Here is a 22,531-nt window from a genome sequence, read left to right on the forward strand (position 1 = left end):
TTCAGCCATGACTGAGATATGAGTGTTAAACCTTGTAGGCGTTTGGACTGTTTTTGTCATGCAAGTTGGTGGTGTACATTTTGTAGTTTATATAGGGTATTGATCATGTGAGGAAAATTTGGGAGAAGCTGTTTTCTGCTGAGTCACTAGATGTGTAGTGCTGTTTGTAATTAATTTTTCTCTGAAAGGGAAAAGGATCTAAAGAACCTATATGCCATCGGTAATAATGACAAAAGATTTTTTGTTGAGGAGTATATATATATCATTGTAATTTTGGAAAGGTTTTTCACGATTGCAGCATGCTAACACATTACTCAGGGGATGTCTTAGGAGAAGGTTTGTGCCTGTGTCACCTCACCCCATGCCATGTCAAATGGACAGTCAAAGAAACAAACACACGACAAGCACACTCAGAAGGAATTACGTCCAGACACGATGCATCGTCAGCCTTTGTGCTGTTTTTATACCGCTTACTCTTAGACCCTATTCTTAGTCTTTCTAAAGTTGACTCAGGCCTTAATTTCAGTTAAAATGTCAAAGATTTTGTAATTTTAGTTTTTAAAAATTTACTTTTTAATAAACACAAATATTGCAAGTTGCCAGAAGCTCTAAAAAATCACATTAATAGTGTGTTTCATGTAGAGAGAAATTTAATTACTATTGAATGGCTATTCAAAATGGGAAATGTGTTTACTTTTTTGCTTTTCATGTCATGGACCTGGCAGATTACCCATGTTTGCCGCAGCCTTATAATTGGCTTTATACTACCTTTAAAATAAAACTCTGAAGCCACACAGTCTCAATTTCAGATGTACTGGGTATGTATTCCTGTGTTTCATCCCTTATGGACTTTACAGTGAATCGTCCGAGCTCTTTGGTTTGATTCCTTCAGGTGAATTAGCTGGAAAAAGTACATTTTGGATGTAATGGGAAGTGGTAGAAGGGAAACATTTCTTCTCCTATGTAGTTTTTTCAAATTTTTCACCTATGTGTTTATTTGAGGGTATTTTATAATCTGGGAATTCATAATGCTTCAGTGTACTGAAGCCATGTTATAAACAGCCTAACCCACTTAACCTGTCCTGCTCCCCTCAGAGGGCAGTCTTAACCCTCAAATTAATCTCTGTCAGACAAAAAGAAGGTTTCAGAAGGCATTATTACTGTACTGTTGTTTGCAGATATAATACAGACTGTCCATAGGAGGTATAAGTACGCAGACAGAGCTAAACAGTATTTCAGGAATTAAATTTGTAGGCAGGTTTCCATTTGTGATTTTGTTATAATTGTATATAATGGGGGGAAGGACATTCAAAGTATTCTTTAGCCATTCCTCTGAATAGCCCTAAATAGCCCAGCTCCCTGTTAAGCCTATCATCATTTAGCATGTTTAAAAATGGTCACTGATATGTGGCTTTCATAGTTGTTTTGGACTTTATATAGCTCAGATTATAATTGGGAAGTATTGTCAATGGTCTCTCTTTTTTTTTTTTTTCCTGAAAAGAAAGGAATTATTTGAATTGTAGCATTTTCAGCTTTGGTGTGTGCCATTCAAAATTTCATGGGTATGAATATGATTAGGGGCCCTGTTATTTCTGTAGTAGAAACCAAGGGGTCCTAATCGATAACAAAGCTTTCCTGGTCTTTTAGTCCCAGGGTTTGACTTCTCTCACTTTACAACTGAGCTTGAGATCTGAAGGTCGTACGCTGATGTAGTACCTCCTATGTATCTTGGAAGCAGAATCTCTTAACTTAGGGAAGTATGGGAGGATTGTCATTGAACAGTAAGCTCTTCAGTTTATATTGAAAGTAGTCATTTCTATACTTAACAATTTGAGTTAATCAAAACTGGTACATTTAAGCAATGGAAGGATAGTATAGTTTTCCTTTGTTTTGCAAACCTCGTTATAAAATAATTAATTCGTGTATTGTATCAAACTGATGATAGAACTGGGTTGGAAAAGTGGTATGGGAGGGAAGGCAGGAAAGGGGGAAGGGATGGGTAGTCAGGGGCTAAGGCTGGATGGCAGTAGAAGCAAATGTGCTATTTTTATGGAAGTTCCCATATTCTCCAGAATTTCATATCAAACATTGTGAATAAATAATGTGTTCTTGCTACTGGTATTTTCAAGATAGAGAAACATGTTTCCAAAGCTATGAGCAAATTACAGGTAGCTCAATCTAAATTAAGTAAATTGTCACCAACCTATTTATACTGTGCATTTTATTATGTCTAAAGGGTCACTGATCATAAAACCTACATTATTGTTGTTGCTGTTTGCCATCAAGTCTGTTTGACTCACAGCAACCCTATAGGACAGAGTAGAATTTCCCCGTAGGGTTTTTCAGGCGGTAGTCTTTGATGGGAGCAGATGGCCAGGTCTTCTTTCCCACAGAGCCACTGGTGAGTTTGAACCGCTGACCTTCCAGTTAGCAGCCGAGCACTTAACCATTGCACCATCAAACCAAAACCAAACCACACCTATTGCCGTTGAGTCGATGCCAACTCATAGAGATGCTGTAGGATAGGATAGAACTGTCCCACAGGGTTTCCAAGGCCATAATCTTTACGGAAGCAGACTGTCACATCTTTTTCCTGCCGAGCAGTTGGTGGGTTCAAACTGCCAATCTTTAGGTTAGCACTCAAGTGCTTAACCGCTGTGACACCGGGGCTCCTAAATCCTGGATTAGGGGAATGGTATTCTCTAGAAGCCCCGTACTTGGTCATCCCCGTTTTTATCTTCTGGATGACGTGGTTCAATTTACAAAGGTTTAGCTGATTTTATTAAACATAGTTGATTTTAACACCTTGAATTAGGTTGATTATATTTTATGTGCATTTTATAGACAGAAAAAGAAATTGCAAAGCAAGTGACTGTCACACTTTTGCACACATGAAATTAAACTCACTGGTGAGATTGTTTTTTCTTTTTGTGGAAAAAAGATTTCAAAGGCATTTACCTATCTCTGAGTGTAATCCAATCTTCCTGAATTTGGTAGAATAATCAGAAATACCCTTATTAATGAATTTACAGAAAAAGCAAAGTTTATCTTATTTGCCCTTCTGTGTATATAATATGTGTGTATTTTGAAAAGCAGCTGATATACATTCTGTTATCAGTGCAATTCAAGTAATCTTTTTTGGTGTGGCTTTTTAAATTTAACATGCTGACTAAAAATGTTATTTTTTATTGCAGATGGATGTATTTTTATTGCTGAAATTGTCCGGGTGGTAAAAGGTGCCATATAAACATGTCATGCTACAAAACTGGAGTGTCCCCTAATGGAGGCCAGGGAGGCAGCTTGTTTCATAGGATAAAGCAGTTATTTGAGTCTTAATTATGGTAGTTCCTGTTATTTACTAGACTTACATATTTACTTGCTGATATGTTAATAATTATTTTGATAACCTTGGTGTGTTAACACACCACTTTGATGTGTCCTGATGTCATGAATTTCATCTTTCTGTCTTGACAAAACAGGAAAATAGATGGAGTTGGTAGGAAGTGCTAGAACGTGGTGACTTTAGGGGTTTAGGAGGAAGAATAGAATTGGGGAGATGACTGACTTCACAGGATAACAAGACTAAGTCTTGGGCTTTGATTCCTTTTCCTCCCCTGTTGTGTTCACAATTGTAAATTGAAAATGTTGAGAAGCTACGGTCCCACGTTAGTGCAGTGTGCTCTGGTGGAGTGAGCAGTTTTTGTGTGAACGAGGTGACTTTACTGTTCTGGCTGGGGCAACTAGATCACAGTTCATTGCCTTGAAAGGCCATTATTTTGTGTGTGTGCTGCTTTGAATATTGGGTTTGAAAAAAATGACACCAGGCTACATTAACTTATTTATGTTCATGGGGTTTGTCGTGTGGATTTGCAGTAATAAAATCATCTTGCAGCAATAGCACTTCATTTCTTTCTCATCCCATATTTCACTTTATTGTGGAAAATACAGATAACGTAAATTTGCGATTTTAACCGTGTTTCAGTACGATTCAGTGGCAGTAATTGCATTTACTGTGTTGTGCAACTACCACCTCTATTTCAGAAACTTTTTACCACCCCAAATGCTGTACTCGTTAAGCAGTGACTTCCATTCCCCAGTCCTCCACAGTCCCTTACAGCCTTTAATCTACTTCTTTCTCTGTCACCTTGCCTGTTCTGGGTATTTCACATGAGTGGAATCATAGTTTCCAGTACAGTGATGAATAGCAGTGGTGGAAGAGGGCATCCTTGTCCTGTTTCTGATTCTAAGGGGAAAGCTTTCAGTCTTTAACCTCTGAGTGTGATGTTAGCTGTGGGCCTGCCGTGAATGGGCCTTACCATGTTGAGGATGCTTCCCTCTCCCAGTCTTAGGAGTGTTTTTATCATGAAAAGCTGTTGGATTTTTGTCCAGTGGTTTTTCTGCATCAATTTCGATGATCATGTGGTACCTTCCTGTGTTTTAATATAAATTTTTACCGCATCACAAATATACCTCGCTGCCAGACTTGCTGTGGATGTTTGCACGTGAGATGCTTTTACAAGAGGCATAGACTGTGAAGGTACTTCTGCAGCGGTGACTTCTCTTTCCCCCGTGCTTCTGTCTCATGTATAATACATGATTTGTTAGACCGTTTGTAGATAACTATACATTGTGTGAATTTAGATATAATTGCTTTCCTCAGATCCCTTTTTGCAAACCATAAAAGTTTTGTATCCTCTGTTCTGTAAGTTAATTTTTTCCTTCAGCCATATGAAATCAGTATGAGAACTGAGTCTTGCTCAGTTGACATTAACCTTAGTGGTACAGATATTAGGATGCTAAGCATGTCGGTTTCATTGTAAAATCTGTTAAGTACCTCTTCACTTCTTTATTTCTGACCATCACTAATGTAATGCATTCTAGCTGCCTTTAGCTCCTTGGGTTGATGAGGAAGGACGTGCGTATTAGCCTTCTTAGAGTTAGTGAAGAGAAGATTTACAAATAAATTGGTGAAAGGAAATAAAAGTTCCAGGGCTCTTTTAATTATACATTTTTATTTATGTACCGAGATGGAAAAACAAAAGTGTTCCTGTTCTTCTTGAAGGAATTATTTTCACAAATTTTTCTTGTTAGATAATTACGTAAGTTTCTGTGCTCCTGACAACAAGCCAAACCCTCAGTTCTGGATGGTGATGCTTGAATGAACTTCTTACATCTTGTTGCTGACAGCTGGCCAACAGTTTGTTTATATTGGCGTGGAGAAAAGATATCTGACTCGGAGAACAACATTCTCCAAGGAGTGTGACTGAAGACTCCCTTAGTGGTGTAATAAGCCTGTACCTCCTCCTCTTAAAAACAGGTCCAGCAGCTTTTTTGTTGTTGAAGAAATTTTGTTTTGTTTTTAAATAATTTTTAAAAAGAAGAAAGAAGATATATTAGCGTGTGGTTAAAATTTGTAAGAAGTTACAGATCCCTTAAAAAGCTTTGGCTTACCTGACTGATCATTGTTAATAAATGAAAAAATCTTAAATTTTTAGGGGTAAAGTGAAAGACAAGAATGAAAGATAATAGGGAGGTGATTTGCTTGATTGGTCTTGTGATACTAGTGAGAGGAGTATCCAGGCAAATATGTGGAAAACATCCTAGGGTGTGAAACACCGCAATTAGAGAATTCTGTTTGTAGCCCAGCTGTTAGCTTCAAGAATTGCTTAATTGTAAACTCTCTAGGAATTTGGAGATAAGACCTGTATTTAATAAGCTGCATTAATTCTTTCTGGGATACCATCAACGAAACCATTGGGAGTCCCTAGAAAGACTTAGGCAGATTGGGTACCCTCAGCTATGCAGGTTATCACTTTGATGGGAACTGCACGGTCTGGTTGGAGCAATAGCAGTTAAAAATATTGGAGTAGATCCGAAGCCTTTCCAATCTATTCTGTTTGATTAGGTTGGTAGCCTTTGAATATTAGTCTAAGGAATCCGGATTTGGTAAGGAGGCCTGAGGTAAGCATTGCAGATTTTTAAGTGAAAGAGTTTGGGTTGCTTGTATTGAAATCACCTTTTTTAATTCACTTAATTATTGGTTGAATGCCTACAGTGTACCTCCTTGGTCCTCACTCTCCTACCCATAATCACTTATAACTAACTCTTTCCTACACCCTCAGATTTCTTGACCTTTCGTCTGTCGTACACATCTGGTTAAATTCTGGATTTAATACTAGTTAAATCTAGCTGTTTAGTGTGCATCAGGATGGTGAATGTGAAAAACGCACACCACTGAATGGTCTCACTTTGAATTCTGGTCACTAAGCTCGAGTGGGCCTTCATGTCGCCTTAAGCCTTCTCATATTCCCTTAATCTGTTTTTTCTTCCTCCCACTCTGCGTGACAGAATTTCTCTTTCAGCCCTTCACAGCCTCCTCGGTTCTCACTCTCAGCTGCTGAGCTTGCTTCCTGTTCTGTTGAGAAAATAAGCAGCACTCAGGAGAGGTCTGTACACTCCCAGCATCTCATCCATTTGGGCGTGAACGCTCAGCTTTCCCTGCTGCCCCTCTGGACGAACTCTTCCTGCTTCTGTTTAAGGCCCACCTCTCCACTTTCCCCTAGACTTTGATGTTAACTTTAGACCGTCATTTCAGCAGTACATACTCCCTTCCAGTCCGTGTTACCAATGTCCGCTCTGTACTGAAATATCCCCGTCAGCACAAAACATCCTAATATCGTTAAAAAAGGGACCCTCCTTTGAGTCCTCCTCCCCTTTTGGCAGTTCCCCCTTTTCTTTGTTGCACTCACAGCAAACTCCTCACCTTGATGGAATTGTCTGTGCTCACTGTCTGCTTTTTCTCTTCCTGCTGTCTTTTGCACCGGCTCTAATCAGATGTTTCTGCCCCTAAGCTACTATGTGTGATTGTGAAGGTTGTACGCTGCACAGATGTGCCACATTCAAGAATATCATGTTCACATCATATTTATGATGATGATTTTCCAGCAGGTGGCACTAAACTTCCTGTGCTAATAATTGTGCGTATGACAATTTTACAACAGATGGAAGCCAAGTGTCTTTACAGTTTTTACCTCAGAGGGAAGTATAATGTCTTCAGGGAGGCATTGTTTAAATCTGCACAGTGGCTCTGCAGGAAACCCTGGTGACGTAGTGGTTAAGTGCTATGGCTGCTAACCAAAAGGTCATCAGTTCGAATCCACCAGGTGCTCCTTGGAAACTCTATGGCGCAGTTCTACTCTGTCCTACAGGGTCGCTATGAGTTGGAATCGACTAGACGCCGGTGGCTTTGGTTTTGGTTTAATGGCTCTGCATGGGCTAACAGAGTTTACTACCGCTCCACCAAAGTAGCCTTTGTGAAGATTACAAATGACCTTCACATTTCTAACTCAGGGTCAGTCTTCAGTCAAGTTATTAGCATTCAGAACAGTTGTTTTCTTCCTTAATGAAATACGTCGTTTGCTTAGTTGAGGATCACCACTCTTGTTGTCTTATAATATCAGTAGCCATGCATTTTCAGTCCCCTTTGCTAGTTCCACCTTATCATCCCTAAATTCTAAACATTGTCATTTCCCCCAAAGCTCTCTAGGATCTTTTCTGTAATAACTCATTCCCTTGCTAACCTCAGCTAATGCTATGTTTTTTTTTAACATGCCATCGAAACAGTGACAATTCCCCGGCTTTATTGTCAGCCTGCACCTCTTTATTTCCAGATTTATATATCCGGTCGCCTATTTGACATCTCTTAGGTATCTTTTTTTTTTTTAGGTATCTAGTACAGGTATCTCAGTTAAAAAAAAAAAAAAAAATTTTTTTTTTCAAAATAGATTTACAGAGAAACTCCTACACACCCCTCGCTCACTTCCCCCCAGTGTCCACATCCCACGTAACTACCGTACAGTAGGACTGTTATCAAAACTAAGAAATTAACATTGGTACAATACCACTAACTAAACCTTTTTCAGATTTTACCAGTCTTTCCACAAATGTTCCCAAGATCCGTATTGTTTGTATTTTGTCGTCTCCTTCTGTGACACAAGTTTTTTCTTGTTTTTCATGACATTTTGAAGAGCACTGGTCAAGTACTTTGAGGAATGTTTATTCATTTAGATTTGTTTGATGTTTTCTCATGATTGTATTGAGGCCATGTCCTTGGGAAAGAAATACCACAGAGGTGATATTAAGAAGTCTCAAATTTAACAGGTTCACAGTCAACTCCTGATTTCTCTCCACCTCTGAGCTTTTTATTTACATCTCTGCAGCTCGACGGCAGTGGGTTTTTGGCAGTTTTTCTTAGCTCAGTAAGTGGCAGCTCTGTTTTTAGTGCTGTTTAGGCCAGTTGCCTCGGGTTCTACTGCAGACCTACCCAATCAGAAACTCCTGGGATGGGGCCCAGCAGTGTGTTTTAACATGCCCTCCAGGAGATTCTGCTGTACACTATTATAAGGTTAGCACCTTATAATAATCTTTGTCTCATACGTCTCAATCAGTAACTTCTGCCAGTTCAACAAACTGTATCTAGAATCCACCACTTTGTCACCATTGTTCTATAGGTATACCAGTAAACATTTAATCCAGTAAAGCATTTAATCTTACAAGGACCTGCAAGGTATTTAGGCCAGTGAAAAAACAGAGAGAGGGTAGGTAACCTGTCCAAAGGCGCATTGCTTGTACTTGGTGCATCTGGGCTTCAAACCTAAAGAGCTGGTCCTGGAGTTCAGGCCACTTACCACTGCACTGCCTCCTGAGAGTGTAGAGCTAGCGGGGCACAGATTGTGGGGAGCTCTGGCTGTGCAAGGGAGTGCAACAACAATTCTGCTTTAGAAAGATGACGTGGGAAACAGTATGAAGAATGACAATCTACACGTCAAATGGTAGAAGACTGGATAATTTAAATATGCTGCATCCACACTAAGCAGTTGTTAAAGGAAAAATTTGCATATGCTTTTATGGGCGGATGTCAACAGTATACAATTTATAAAACTGAGAACATACCTCAGACACTTAAACAACTTAAAAACTTAAGTTGTTTAAGTGTCTGAGGTATGTTCTCAGTTTTGTAAAAACAACCAGACCACATATATATTTGTAAGTGCACAGAAAAAGGTTCTAGGTGGATAAAACCGTGGATTCTCGAAGAGTGGAGATAAGGGAGACATTACTTTTTTTAAAAAACAAGCACGTACTCCTATAAGTAAAAACGAAATACCTCAAAGTATTCCACTTCCAGTCACCATCAAGTAGATTGTAACTCATGGAGACCTCAAGTGTGCTCCATCAGATTTTCATTGACCTTTTTTTTTTAAGTTTGCCAGGCCTTTCTTCCAAGACACCTTTAGGTGGACTTGAATTTCTAGCCTTTTGGTTAGCAGCCAAGCACATTAGCCTTGTGCACCACCCAGGGACTTCACCCTAAAATATAGAAGGAAACAATGCAAACTGCTTTATATAGGCAAGTGTCCTTGGAAAGGAAGGAGACGGATAAAAGAACGTCCTTACTTATTCCTTTGCAAATTGTTGAGAAATGGGTGTGTGAAGGGACATTGCCAAAAGCTACAGTTTGCAAATGGGATGTCAAACTGCGTCTTTTCTTCCCTTTTTAAAAAAATATACAATTCACTGATTTTTTAGTATTTTCGCAAAGTTGTACAATCATCAAAAACCAAACCCACTGCCATCAAGTCGATCCCAACTTATAACAACCTTAAAAAACAGTAGAGCTGCCCTGTAGGGTTTCCAAGTCTAAGTCTTAATGAAACAGACTGCCACATCTTTCTCCCACAGAGCAACTGGTGGATTTGAACCTAAACTTTCAGTTAGCAGCCAAGAACTTTACTGTGCCACCAGGGCTCCTTTGCACAGCCATCGTCACTGTCCAATTGCAGAACATTTTCACCAACCCCCAAGAATAAAACCCTTCTCCATTAGCATTCCACCCACCTTCTAGCTCCTAGCAAATTCTGATCTACTTTCTGTCTATGGATTTGCCCGTTCTGGAGATTTCATAGAATCATGTAATATGTGGCCATTTGTGCCTAGCTTCTTTTACTTGCCATTATGCTTTGTTTTTTTTTGCTGTCTATATATTTACTTATTTTTGTCATTTTATGCAAGTGAGATCAGACAGTATTTATCTTTGTGACTGACTTATTTCACTCAGTGTCTTCTACGTCCATTATTGTGGCATGTCTCAGGACTTCATTTCTCTTCACGGCTGAGTAGTATTCCATTGTTGTATGTACCACATTTTGTTTATCCATTCGTTTGTTGATGGGCACTTAGGTTTTTTCCACCTTTTTACTGTTGTGAATAGTGCTGCAATGAACATAAGTACATTTTTGTCACTACTTTTAGTTCCCTAGAGTCTATACTTAACAGTGGAATTGCTGAGTCATATGGTAGTTGTTTTTTAAATTTTTGAGGAATCTCCCTGCTGTTTTCCACAATAGTTGTATCATTTTCTATTCCCATCAGCAATGGGTGAGGGTTCTGACCTCCCCACATCCTTGCCAACATTTGTTATTTTCTGTTTTTTTGATCATTGCTATTCTGGTAGAGGTGAGGTGGTATCTGGCTAATGACGACGAGCATCTTTTCATGCGTATGTTGGCCTCTTAAAAACCTCTTTGGTGAATGCTGTATGTTTCTAAGGCTTGTTCATGTTGTAGCATATATCAGTGTTTGATCTCTTTTAATGGCTGAGTGGTATTCCATTGTGTGATATACCACATTTTATTTATCACTTCATCAGTTGATGATATTTGGGTTTCCACTTTTTGCCTATTGTGACTAATGCTACTGTGAATGATTTGTGTACAGGTTTTTGTGTGAACACGAGCTCTCAATTGCCTTGAGTATAAATGTATGAATAAAATTTCTGAGTCAAATAACACTTCTACGTCTAATATCTGGAGGAACTGCTCAATTGTTTTCCCAATTGTTTCAGTGTATGGGGTTCCAGTGTCTCCACATCCTCGTCAGCACTTGTTATCTCTTGTTTATTACAACCATTCTGGTGGGTGTGAGGTTTTGGTTTCCATTTTTCTGAGAGCTGATGATACTTGTAAATATCATTTCACCATACTTATTCAGTCTGTATGCTGAGCAAATAATCCGAGAAGCTGGACTAGATGAAGAAGAATGCAGCATCAGGACTGGAGGAAGACTCCTTAACAACCTATGATACACAGATGACACAGCCTTGTTTGCTGAAAGCAAGGAGGACTTGAAGCACTTACTGATGAAGATCAAAGACCACAGCCTTCAGTACGGATTACACTTCAACATAAAGGAAAGAAAAATCTTCTTAACTGAACCAATAAGCAACATCATGATAAATGGAGAAAAGATTAAAGTTGTCAAGGATTTCATTTTACTTGGATCTGCAGTCAACACCCATGGAAGCAGTAGTCAGGAAATCAAGTGATGTGTTGTAGTGGGGAAATCTGCTGTAAAAGACCTCTCTAAAGTGTTAAAAAGATGTCACTTTGAGGATTAAGGTGTGCCTGAAACAAGCCATGGTATTTTCAGTTACCTCATATGCATGTGAAAGCTAGACCTTGAATAAGGAAGACCAAAGAAGAATTGATTTCTTTGAATTATGTTGTTGGCAAAGACTGTTGAATATACCATGGACTGCCAGAAGAATGAACAAAATCTGTCTTGAAAGAAATACAAGCAGGATGCTCTCGTTAGACATGAGGATGGCAAGATTCGTCTCACATACTTTGGACATGTTACCAGGAGGGAACAGTCATTGGAGAAGGACATCATGCTTGGTAGGGTAGAGGGTCAGTGAAAAAGAAGAAGACCCTCGATGAGATGGATTGATACAGTAGCTGCAGTGACGGGTTCAAGCACAGCAACGATTGTTAGGATGACGCAGGACTGGGCAGTGTTTCGTTCTGTTGTACACAGGGTTGCTGTGAGTCAGAACTGACTCGATGGCACCTAAAACAACAACAGTGATCCTGAGTATTTTTTCATATGCTTATTAACCATTTTTACGTCTTTTTGGAAACATGTCTATACATACCCTTTGCCCATTTTTAAGATTGATTGTCTTTTTATTGTTGAATTTTGAGTTCATTATATATCTTAGATTGCAAGCTTCTTGTCAGGTACACAGAAAACATACATGATTTGAAATTTTTTTTTTTTCCATTCTGTGTGATATGGTCTACCTCAGAGAACTTTGCATTTATACTTGAGAAGAATGTGTATTCTGCTGTTGTTGAGTCTGTTAGGTCTCATTGGTTTGTAATATTGTTCAAGTCTTCCATTTTCTTGTTGATCTTCTGTCTGGTTTTTGTATCCATTGTTGACAAGGGGGTATTGATGCCTCTCCAGCTGTAATTGTTAAATTGTTTGTTTCTCCCTTTAGTTCTGTCAGTTTTTGCTTAATGTATGTTGTGACTCTGTTTTTATGTGCCTATGTAATTGCCATATCTTCTTGATGAATTGACTCTTTTATCACTGTAAAATGTCTTTTGTCACTCTTGTTGCTATCAGAGTCAGCAGCAGTCCTCAGCGCCAGCCAGAAATGAGACCAGACTAACTCTCATTGACCCCCAGGGAGGTTTGCCCTGTTGGCTTCAGAGGCCAGAACTATGGGGTGTGCAGAGAAGTAGATAGATTCTGACTGTGGAAGCAGACTCTACTGTAGGCCCTTCTGTAGCAATTCACAACAGACTTGCAGGTGACTATGTCTGGATGGGGAAGGGGTTGTTACACTCAAAACGGACCTCCAGGAAAGTCTGCCTTGTTATCAGAGCCTGCCTTGTCATACGCTGACTGTGGGCATACCGTCCACTAAAGTGCCTACTTCCTAGCACACAGCAGCCTCAGTCAGCAGTCCTCAGCACTGACCAAAAGGGGAAGCAGACAGACCACACTGACTCCCCAGGAGATCTGTCCTGTTGGTTTCAGAGGTCTGAGCTATAAGGTGCACAGGGAAGCAGGTAGAGTGTTGTCTGTGAGAGCAGACTCCACTGCATAGGTCTTGTGTAGCAGTTTGCAGTGGGCTTGCAGCCAGCAGTGTCCGGGTAGGGGAGATGCTAGTACAATTCAGATGGACACTGGGGGAGGTCTGCCTTGTTGATTTTAGAGCAGAAGCTTGGGATCCTGTCTCTTAATACAGGCAGGGGCCATGGTGCTTGGGGAAACAGGCTCCTTTTCTGGGGCTACTTCCTCAGTTCACAGTAGCTGGCAGCCCGTTGGCTGGCGGGAGGAGCAGGGACGGTGGTAGAAACAATTTTCCTACTGTATGTGATTTGTTTTTTTGACTCTTGCCTGTCTTCAGTTCCCTGCTGCTTTCTCCTCCTCCCTGATTTCAGAGTCTCTCAAAGCTTCTATTTCTTGTATTTGTGTGGAAGTGTTGAAAAGTTAGTCTGTTTAGGCCGCCATCGTCCCAGAATCAACATTTACATTTTTTGTGTGCTTATGCCCTTTTTTTTTTTTTTTTTTTTTGTAGAATGCCTTTCAGCTTAGATTTGTGTGATTGTTTTTCATAACTAGATTCAGATTAAGTGTTTTTGCTAATGTTTTGGTAAGGGTGATGTCTGCCAGATTTCTACTTCTACTCTAATTTATACTGTGACATTTTGAGACTGAGTGACTGCTCTGTTCCTGAACAGTTTTTTCCTCAATGGTATTAGTATCTGCCTTAGTCTGGGTTCTCTGTAGGAGCAAAACCAGTGAAGTGTATATAAATAAATATAGAGAAAAATTACTTGAAGGAAGTGTCTCACAATTGTGGGGGCTGACAAGTTCCAAACCCATGGGTCATACAACAGGCTGAAGACCTCTGCTGGCTCACGTGATTGCAGGGGCTGATGAACCACCAATCTGCAGGTCAGGTGATAGGCTGGAGGCCTCTGCAGGCTCATGGGCTCATGGGGGTTTGAGAATCCAAAATCTGCAGGTCAGGCTATAAGCTGGACGCCTCTGCTGGCTTACATCCCAAGAACCAGGGTCAGACAAGAAGATTGCAGGGTTGAGAGAGAGAGAATACGAGCTTTGCCAGAACATCTGTATGCTGGATGCAGGCCACACCCCCAGTGAAACTCCCCTTCTGATTGGCTGCTCACATCAGATCACAAAATGGAAGGTGATTACATAGTGCCCACCAAACCACTGAGAATCGTGGCCTAGCCGACTTAACATTAGCCATCACAGCATCCATGGATATTTTTTGCCTGAATCAGTTATTATTACATTGGTATTTGTAATGGAGTGATTTTCTAATTCTGTCATTACTTTTAGAAATATGAGTTGGCATTCTGTAAAGAAGATTATGATGGTTAGTTTTGTGTGCTGACATGGCTAGGCTATGTTGTTAGGTGCTGTTGAGTCAGTTTTGACTCATCGCAATCCTACGTACGATAGAACGAAACACTGCCCGATCCTGCATCATCCTCACGATTGTTACTGTGTTTGAGCCTGTTGTTGCAGCCACTGTGTCAGTCCATCGCATTGGGGGTCTTCCTCTTTTTCACTGACCCTTTACCAAGCATGATGTCCTTCTCCAGGGACTGGTCTCTCCTGATAGCATGTCCAAAGTACGTGAGACAAAGTCTCGTCGTTATCACTTCTGAAGAGCATTCTGGCTGTACTTCTTCCAGGACTTCTTCTGCCAGTTACAGTGTATTAGCATAATGAAATACTAAGTGTTACTGTGAAGGTATTTTGTAGGTGTGGTTAACTTTTAGTAAAGGAGATTATTCTCAATAATGTGGGCGGACCTCATCCAATCAGTTGAGGGCTTTAGGAGAAGAAGAAATTACGCCTCAAGCCCGCAACATCAAATCCTGTCTGAGTTTGCAACCTGCCTTACAGATTTCAAAGCTGCTAACCCCCACAATTGCATAAGCCAGTTCCTTAAAATAAACCTTTTAAAATGTGTGTATATATCCTGTTGGTTCCTTTTTGTTGTGGTGAACCCTGACTGACACACATTTAGGTTCTGCGAGTGGTTCTAAATGAACAGAATCTGAATTGGTAATGGGGTTTCTGAAATTAGTTCCCTAATCTGATTAGATATAAAGGTACTAATGATCCTATTTCCGGTAATGAATTGGAAACCGATAGTCTGTGGCATGATACGGTATTTGGGATATGCAAAATATCACCATTAAATCACCATTGGATACTATAAAAAGGCAATGTTCTGGGTGATCATGTATTTGATATCTTATGACATTTTTGGCAAATGAATAAGTTCAGCTGGTTGCTTCTACCTGCACTGGAGAAAGTAGGAAAAGAATGAGCTCAGCATTTCAAATTCTCAATTTTTGCTCTTCATAAATGACCTGAAAGTATCTATGTCTGCCCTGCAAGAAATCCTGATCTCCTGTAGCTGCAGAACTGAGAGTTGTGACAGTCAAACTCAGAGTCTCATCCTGCAGGTGGCTGAATTATAACACAAATTGTATTCCCATCTTCATAGAGCTGTTTAAGTGTGGGCATTGATTGGGAAGGAATATCTCACCATTCTGACTTCCAAGGAGCATTCTGGCTGTACTTGTTCCAAGACAGATTTGTTTGTTCTTTTGGTGGTCCATGGTATATTCAATATTCTTCACCAACACTGTAATTCGAATGCATCAAGCTTTCTTCAGTCTTCCTTATTCATTGTCCAGCTTTTGCATGCATATGAGGTGATTGAAAAAAGCCATGGCTTGGGTCAGCTGCATCTTAAAGAATTGGTTGACATTCAGCCGTTTCAGGAGGTGTAGCATATGATCAAAAACTGATGGTACTTAAGGAAGAAGTTCAAGCTGCACTGAAGGCATTGGGAAAGAATGACCCAACAAGAACAAAAAAAGACCCAATTCCATCGAGTCGATTCCAACTCATAGCGACCCTATAGGCTAGAGTAGAACTGCCCCATAGTTTCCAAGGAGCGCCTGGCAGATGGGATCCTGAAAATTCAGATGGTGACATACTGGCCAATCCTGATGAAACTGGGGGCGTTGAACCCTTAAATGTTGCTGAGTCTTCTTTGCCAGCAGAAGCAGCCCTTCCAGCATTTTCTGAGGAGGTTAGTCCTTTTCTTGAAGAACCACCCATTTGCTTCTAGACTCAGATCCTATCAGGCCCCAAAGGATGAAGTACAAAGTGTGACCCATGACAAAAATGTGCTGCATTCCAAAATAATTGTAAAATTTTTCCAGTTGATACAGATAGATCTGGGGAATGTGTGTGTGAATGGATATTTAAGGGTGTGAATAATAATGATGTGAGAAACAAGGTGGAATCAGCCTGAATTTGTTGAGATGAGACCGTTAAGCAGAGAATCTGGATTCAGTATTGTAGCTTGAAGGGCTTTCAACAGTTTGGTTGGTTGGCTTAAAGATGACCTACACTAAATGAAGTTGAAGTGCCAGAATTGCCTTGGTATACCGTAGAAGAAGGTATCCAGAGGCTTAGGGAGATTGATATGTTAGAGTGGGTTTATCGCATAAGACTTGCTCACCCACCCTGGAAAGTCTGAGAACACTCCTTCACCATGACTGTGAGAAATAAATTTATGAGGGAAGCCCCAGTATCCCTTAAAGAATCCTGTGGTGATTCTTCTGTGTAAGTTAGAAGTTACAGTGAGAGCTGCTGCTAAGCAGTAGTAGTAGCAGTGGGGATAATTGGATCCCGGGGTGGCAGGGGCCAAGTGGCAGCACATAGTTGCTAAAGACAGGTTGGATGTGGTTACCATAAGATGTAGGCTCAAAGCAGTAATCAGAAGAGTCTCATTCAAAGGAACATAGGTGAAGGCATTGCTCATGATGTCCATAGAAGAGAAATAGATGGGCAGTCTACTAAATTCTGACTTGTCTGTATAGATGGAAGAATTCTAGATCAAACCAACTGAAGTCTTACTCAAATCACAAAACAAGGAGTTGAGGACTGTGGTGAAATGAGTAACAGCTTGAGAGGTTTTTTTTCTTTAAGCCCTGAGGAGTTACCTTGGCCATAGTTTTCTACCCCAGAGGATTTGTTACTTTCATCCAGATTGATTGACATTTCCTGGGTAGGCTGTAAACAGCTTGTGATTTGATACTTTTTGTATCAAATGGGCTGCAGCCTGCCCTGTGATTGGTACACACCTTGCAAGGATTGGTCAATATGCCATGCAAATTAAGTGATTTAGAGTATGCAAATAAAGTTACTATAGCCTACTGTGCTACTGAAGTGCCTGCAGCCTACTGAGAGGGGATTGGCCAGTTTTTGGTCCTGGTGGGAGGATCATGCCTTGAAATTGACAAGGAGTTTGCTTATATATGAAGCCAGCCCAACAGAGGTTGGCAAAAAGAAGCAGGAGGAAGAGAGAAGAGGAAAGAAACCTTCAAAAAGAGCTGTAACACAGGTCAAGGGCTACACCGCCGAGGGCAGTGAGAGGCCCAGGAGGGGGCCTGCAGCAGAGCCGGCATCCAACAGGCCCAGAAGAGGCCTTGTGGCAGAGTTAATGGTGATGGCAGAAACCTGCTGCTAGCAATGTAGCCAAGAGTTGAACAGAACTGCTACACTGGCTGTGAGCTGTATCAGTTAGCAGTTAGGCCAAAGGCAGAAAGGCCTGTCCTCGGGGCTGAGAGGAGGCATGTAGGGCAAAGAGTAGAGCCTGCTTCCTCTAACAGCCAAAAAGCTGAGAGAGCTGTCCTGGGCTGAAGAAGGGAGGGATGTGCTCTCCACTTTGGGGGAGCCTTCCAGACTTTGCCTACATGCTGTCTGATCCTGAGTTGTACCCTGTTACTTGCTTACTAAACAGCTTAATTTTAAGTATGGTCTGCGAGTTCTGTGCAGCCACAGCAACGAACTATCGAGCCCAGTAGAGAAGTATATAGAGTGTCGTCGACAGGATAGCTGGTGTCAGAGTTGGTAAAAAGGTTGGAGAGTGGAGGTGTGTCTGACCTCCACGTCATAGGACTCAGCCTTGGGCTATTCCTGGTCGTTATCCCCCCTGAAGTTAGACAAGTTCCAATGCTACTACTACCACCGTTTTACAGGGACCCTCAATCAGTTCCAAGACTTGAGCAAGTTTTAAGACCCAGAACCCGTAGACTGAAAATCTTTGAAGAAAGATCTCACTATACTACCAAAAAATGTATACTGTTAATCTCCTCCCAGCCTTACCAAAGGGACCTATGGCCTTTTACCACAGTGACTGTGCCTTGGGGAAATGGAAGTAATTGGACTTTTGGGTGATTACTGGACACTGGCTCTGACTGACACTAATTTCATTAGATACAAAACATCACTGTAGTCCCTCAGTCAAAAAAAAATTTTTTTTTGTTTTTTTTTTTTAGGGGCTTATAGAGGTTAGGTAATCAGTGGAGTTTTAGCTCAGGTTCATCTCACAGTGGGTCTCTGTCCTGTGTTTATTTCCCCAGTTCTGGAAGGTGTACTTGGAATACATATATTCAGTCACACACATAGTCCCCACATTAGTTCCCAAATCTGTGGAGTGAGAGCTAATATTATGTTAGGAAAGGCCAAGTAGAAGCTACTGGAACTATCTACCCAAGAAAATTATAAATCAAAAATAATATTGCATTCTTGGAGCAACTACAAAAATTTGTTCCACACTCAAGGAGTTGAACAATTCAGGGGTGGTAATTCCCACCACATCCGTATTTGCCCTGTGCAGAAAGCAAATGCATCTTCTAGAATGACAATGGGTTATCCTTAACTAGTTGGTAACTCCAGTTATATCTGCTGTTCCAAATGTGGTTTTGTTGCTTGAGCAAATTAGCACATCCCCTGAGACCTGTATGCAGCTATCGATCTGGCAGATACTTTTTTCTCAACACCTGTTAGTAAGGACTTGCTTTCAGCTGGCAAGGCCAGCAATGCACATGCACTGTCCTTCCTCAGGGAAATATCAGTTCTCAAGCCCTATGTCATAATTTAGTCCACAGGGACCTTGATTGCCTTTCCCATTACATTGGTAACATTGTGTTGATTGGACCTAGTGAGCAAGAAGTGGCCACTGCTCTAGACTTCTTGGTAAGACATTTGAGTGTAAGAGCGTTGTATATAAATAGAGCAAAAATTCAGGGCCTTCAACCTCTGAAATTTATAGAGGTCCAGTGGTATGGGGCATGTTGAGATATCCCTTTTAAGGTGAAGGATGAGTTGTTGAGTCTGTCCCCTCCTACAACCAAGAAAAAAGGCGTAACACCTAGTGGGCCTCTTTGGACTTGGGAGGCAACATTTTGCTTGTGGTACTCTGGACCATGTACTGCCGGTATACAAAAAAACTGCTGGTTTTGAGTGGAGCCTAGAACAAGAGAAGGCTCTGCAATAGATGCAGGCTGCTGTGCAAGCTGCTCCACTTGTACCATATAATCCAGCAGATCCAGTGGTGCTTGGAGCTTCTGGCAGACCCAAGTGGGTGAATCCAGACCGTTAGGGTTTTAGAGCAAACCCCTCTCACCCTCTGTGGATAACTAATTTCCTTTTGAGAACAGGCTTTGGCTTGCTACTGGGGCCTTAATAAAGACTGAATGCTTGAAACTGTGAACAACCACATTAGCATGTGACTAGAGTTACCTGTTATGAATTGGATGGTGTCCGACCCCCTAAGTCTTAAAGCTAGATGAGCACAGCAGCACTTCTATCATCATATGTAGTGGTATACATCAGATTGGGTTTGAACAGGCCCTGAAAGCACAAGTAAGATACATGTCATGGGTTGACTTGTACCCCCCAAAACATCTGTTAACTTGGCTAGGTTATGATTCCCAGTATTACGTGATTGTCTACCATTTTGTCATCTGACATGATTTCCTGTGTTGTAAATCCTATGACTATAATGTAATGAGATGGATTAGCGGCAGTTACATTGATGAGATCTACAAGATTAGATAGTGTCTTAAGCCAATCTCTTTTGAGATAGAGAAGCGAGCAGAGAGACATGGAACCTCATTCCACCAAGAAAGCAGTGCCAGGAGTAGAGTGTGTCCTTTGAATCTGAGGTTCCTTCACCGAGGTGCTCCCAGACCAAGGGAAGACTGATGACAAGGACCTTCCTCCAGGGCCGACAGAGAGAAAAAGCCTTCCCCTGGAGCCGGTGCCCTAAATTTGTGCTTGTAGCCTACTAGACTGTGAGAGAATAAATTTCTCTTTGTTAAAGCAATCCACTTGTGGTATTTCTGTTATAGCAGCACTTAGATGTCTAAGAAAATAAATAAACGAGGGAGTGCCCAAATGTCCATGGTTCCCACTCCTAATACATTATTTTCTCTTTCATTCCTTACCTGTGGCCTCATGAGGAGTTCCCTACGATGAAGTTTTCTGAGCAAGAGAAAACTCAGGCCTAATTTACAAGTGGTTCTGCTGATACGCAATTACCACCTGAATATAGACAGTGGCTCCTGTCTGGGACATCCCTGAGGACAGTGGTGAAGGGAAATTCTCCCAGTGTACCTGGTGGTTCATTTTTCTTGGAAGGAGAAATGGCCAGATGTATGAATGTATATTGACTGGGTAGTGGCCACTTGGTTTGGCTAGATGGTCAGGGACTTGAGAGGGGCATTATTGGGTATTGGTAACAAGGCAGTCTGAGTATGAGATATGTGACTAGACCTCTCTGGGAAAAAAAACAAGATATTTATGCCCTATGTGAACGTTCACTAAAAGGTGACCTCAGCAGAGAAGGATTTTAATAAGTGGATAGGATGGCTCCTTCTGTGGATACCACTTAGCCTCCCTTCTTAGCTACCTCTGACATGGCCCAGTGCCTCATGAGCAGAGTGGCCACGGTGGCAGGGATAGAGGTTATACATGGCTCAGTAAGATTGACTTCCACGCACTAAGGCCACCGTGGCTACAGCCACTGCTGAGCAACAGACACCCTGTACGGTACCATTCCCTAATCATCAGCCAACTACCTGGTGACAGGTTCACTGTCTTGGCCTGCTTCCAGCATGAAAAATACAGTGCTTTTTGTGTGTGTGTGTGAGATAATGTAGGCAGCAAAACATTCGCCATCGCACTTCCACATATACAATGATTTTAACATTTTTCATGTTGTGCCACCATTATGACTATCCTTTTTCAAAATAGTCTGTCAAAATTAACATAAATTCAGTGCCCACCCCCGATCAGAAACACATCCTGTACTAATACTGCCTTATTAACAGGCGTGTAGATGATTCAGAAAATGAGATTTTGGACTTGGAGTTAAGACTTTTGGGATGATGTGATGGGTTAAATGTGTTTTATACGTGGAAAGGACATGAATTTCGGGAGGCCAAAGAGTGAATGTCATGTATTGACTTGTGTCCCGCAAAATATGTGTTATAAATCCTAACCCCTATACCTTGGAAACCCTATGAGGCCGTTCTGCTGTGTCCTATAGGGTTGCTAGGAATCACCTTGACAGCGGCGGGTTTGTTTTTTGGTTTGGGTATACTTGTAGTTAAAATCCAGTATGGAATGGGTTTTTTTTTTTTTTGGTCATATTAGTAATTCTTTGTTAAGTCTGATTCTGTAAAGATTTACAGCCTTGGAAACCCTATGGGGCGGTTCTGTTTGGTCCTGTAGGGTCGCTGTGAGTTAGAATCGACTGAAGGGCAGCAGGTTTGGTTTGAGTTTGCACAGTAATTTGGGGAGAGATGATGGAGACCAGAACTAGGGTGGTATTGGTGGAGAGAAAGCTAAATGGATGTCTTTGAGAAGTATTCAGGATGTAGAGTTATAGCTCGTAGCAGATTGCCACACTTTTCCCCTGTGGAGCAGCTGGTGGGTTTGAACCACTGATTTTCGATTAGCAGCTGAGTGCTTACCCACTGCACCACCAGGGCTCCTGTAGAATTGATAGGATTTTATTATTGATTGAACGAGGAGTAGAGGAAGGGGATCACGGTCGATGGCCAGATTCCTGTGTTGTTCACAGCAGCCACCATCCTGACCCCCTCTAGTCTCTTATTTACGTTGTAGCCAGGATGATGGAGTAACATGCAAAACTCATGTAATTCCCCTGATTTCATTGTTTTTTATGGCCAAGTAATACTCCGCTGTATGGATACACTGCATTTTATTTGTCCATTCATCATTTGGTGGACATTTGGGTTGTTGCCATGTTTGGACTACCATGAATAATGCTGCTATGAACATTTACGTACAAGTTTTTGTGTGAACGTGTTTTCATTTCTCTTGCGTGTGCGCCTACATTGCCCTTAATTTTGAAAGCTATTTTCTGGATATGAAATTTTGGTTGATAGTTTTTCTTTCAATAATTTCAAGATGTTGTTTCATTATCTTCTAGCTTACATTGTTTCTGATGAGAAAATCTGTTGTCATTTTTATTTTACCGTTAACAGAAACTCAGTGCCCTTATTCAATTAAGATTTTCTGTTTATCACTGGTTTTAAGCAGTTTTATTATGATGTGCCTTGGTGTAGTTTTCTTACGTTTCTTGGGCTTGAAGTTTGTTGGGATTCTTAGATCTGTGGATTTATAGTCTTCATAAATTTGGAAAAAACCAGGCCTGTTTCTGGAAATATTTAATCTGGGTCAGTTTCAATTGATTCATTATTCTGTTCAGTATGAGTTGTCTTTTTCTGCCTCTTTGTATTCC

The 22,531-nt window shown here is 41.0% G+C and overlaps 1 protein-coding gene across 1 annotated transcript in view; it reads left to right on the top strand.

The window, feature by feature from the left end:
* Positions 1–22,531, top strand: part of EPB41L5 (erythrocyte membrane protein band 4.1 like 5) — a 214,491-nt gene that overhangs the window by 111,792 nt on the left and 80,168 nt on the right. The gene's annotated exons all lie outside the window — the stretch shown is intronic.

The sequence above is a fragment of the Loxodonta africana genome, chromosome 6 (assembly GCF_030014295.1).
Source record: "Loxodonta africana isolate mLoxAfr1 chromosome 6, mLoxAfr1.hap2, whole genome shotgun sequence".
NCBI classification, from domain to species: Eukaryota; Metazoa; Chordata; class Mammalia; order Proboscidea; family Elephantidae; genus Loxodonta; species Loxodonta africana.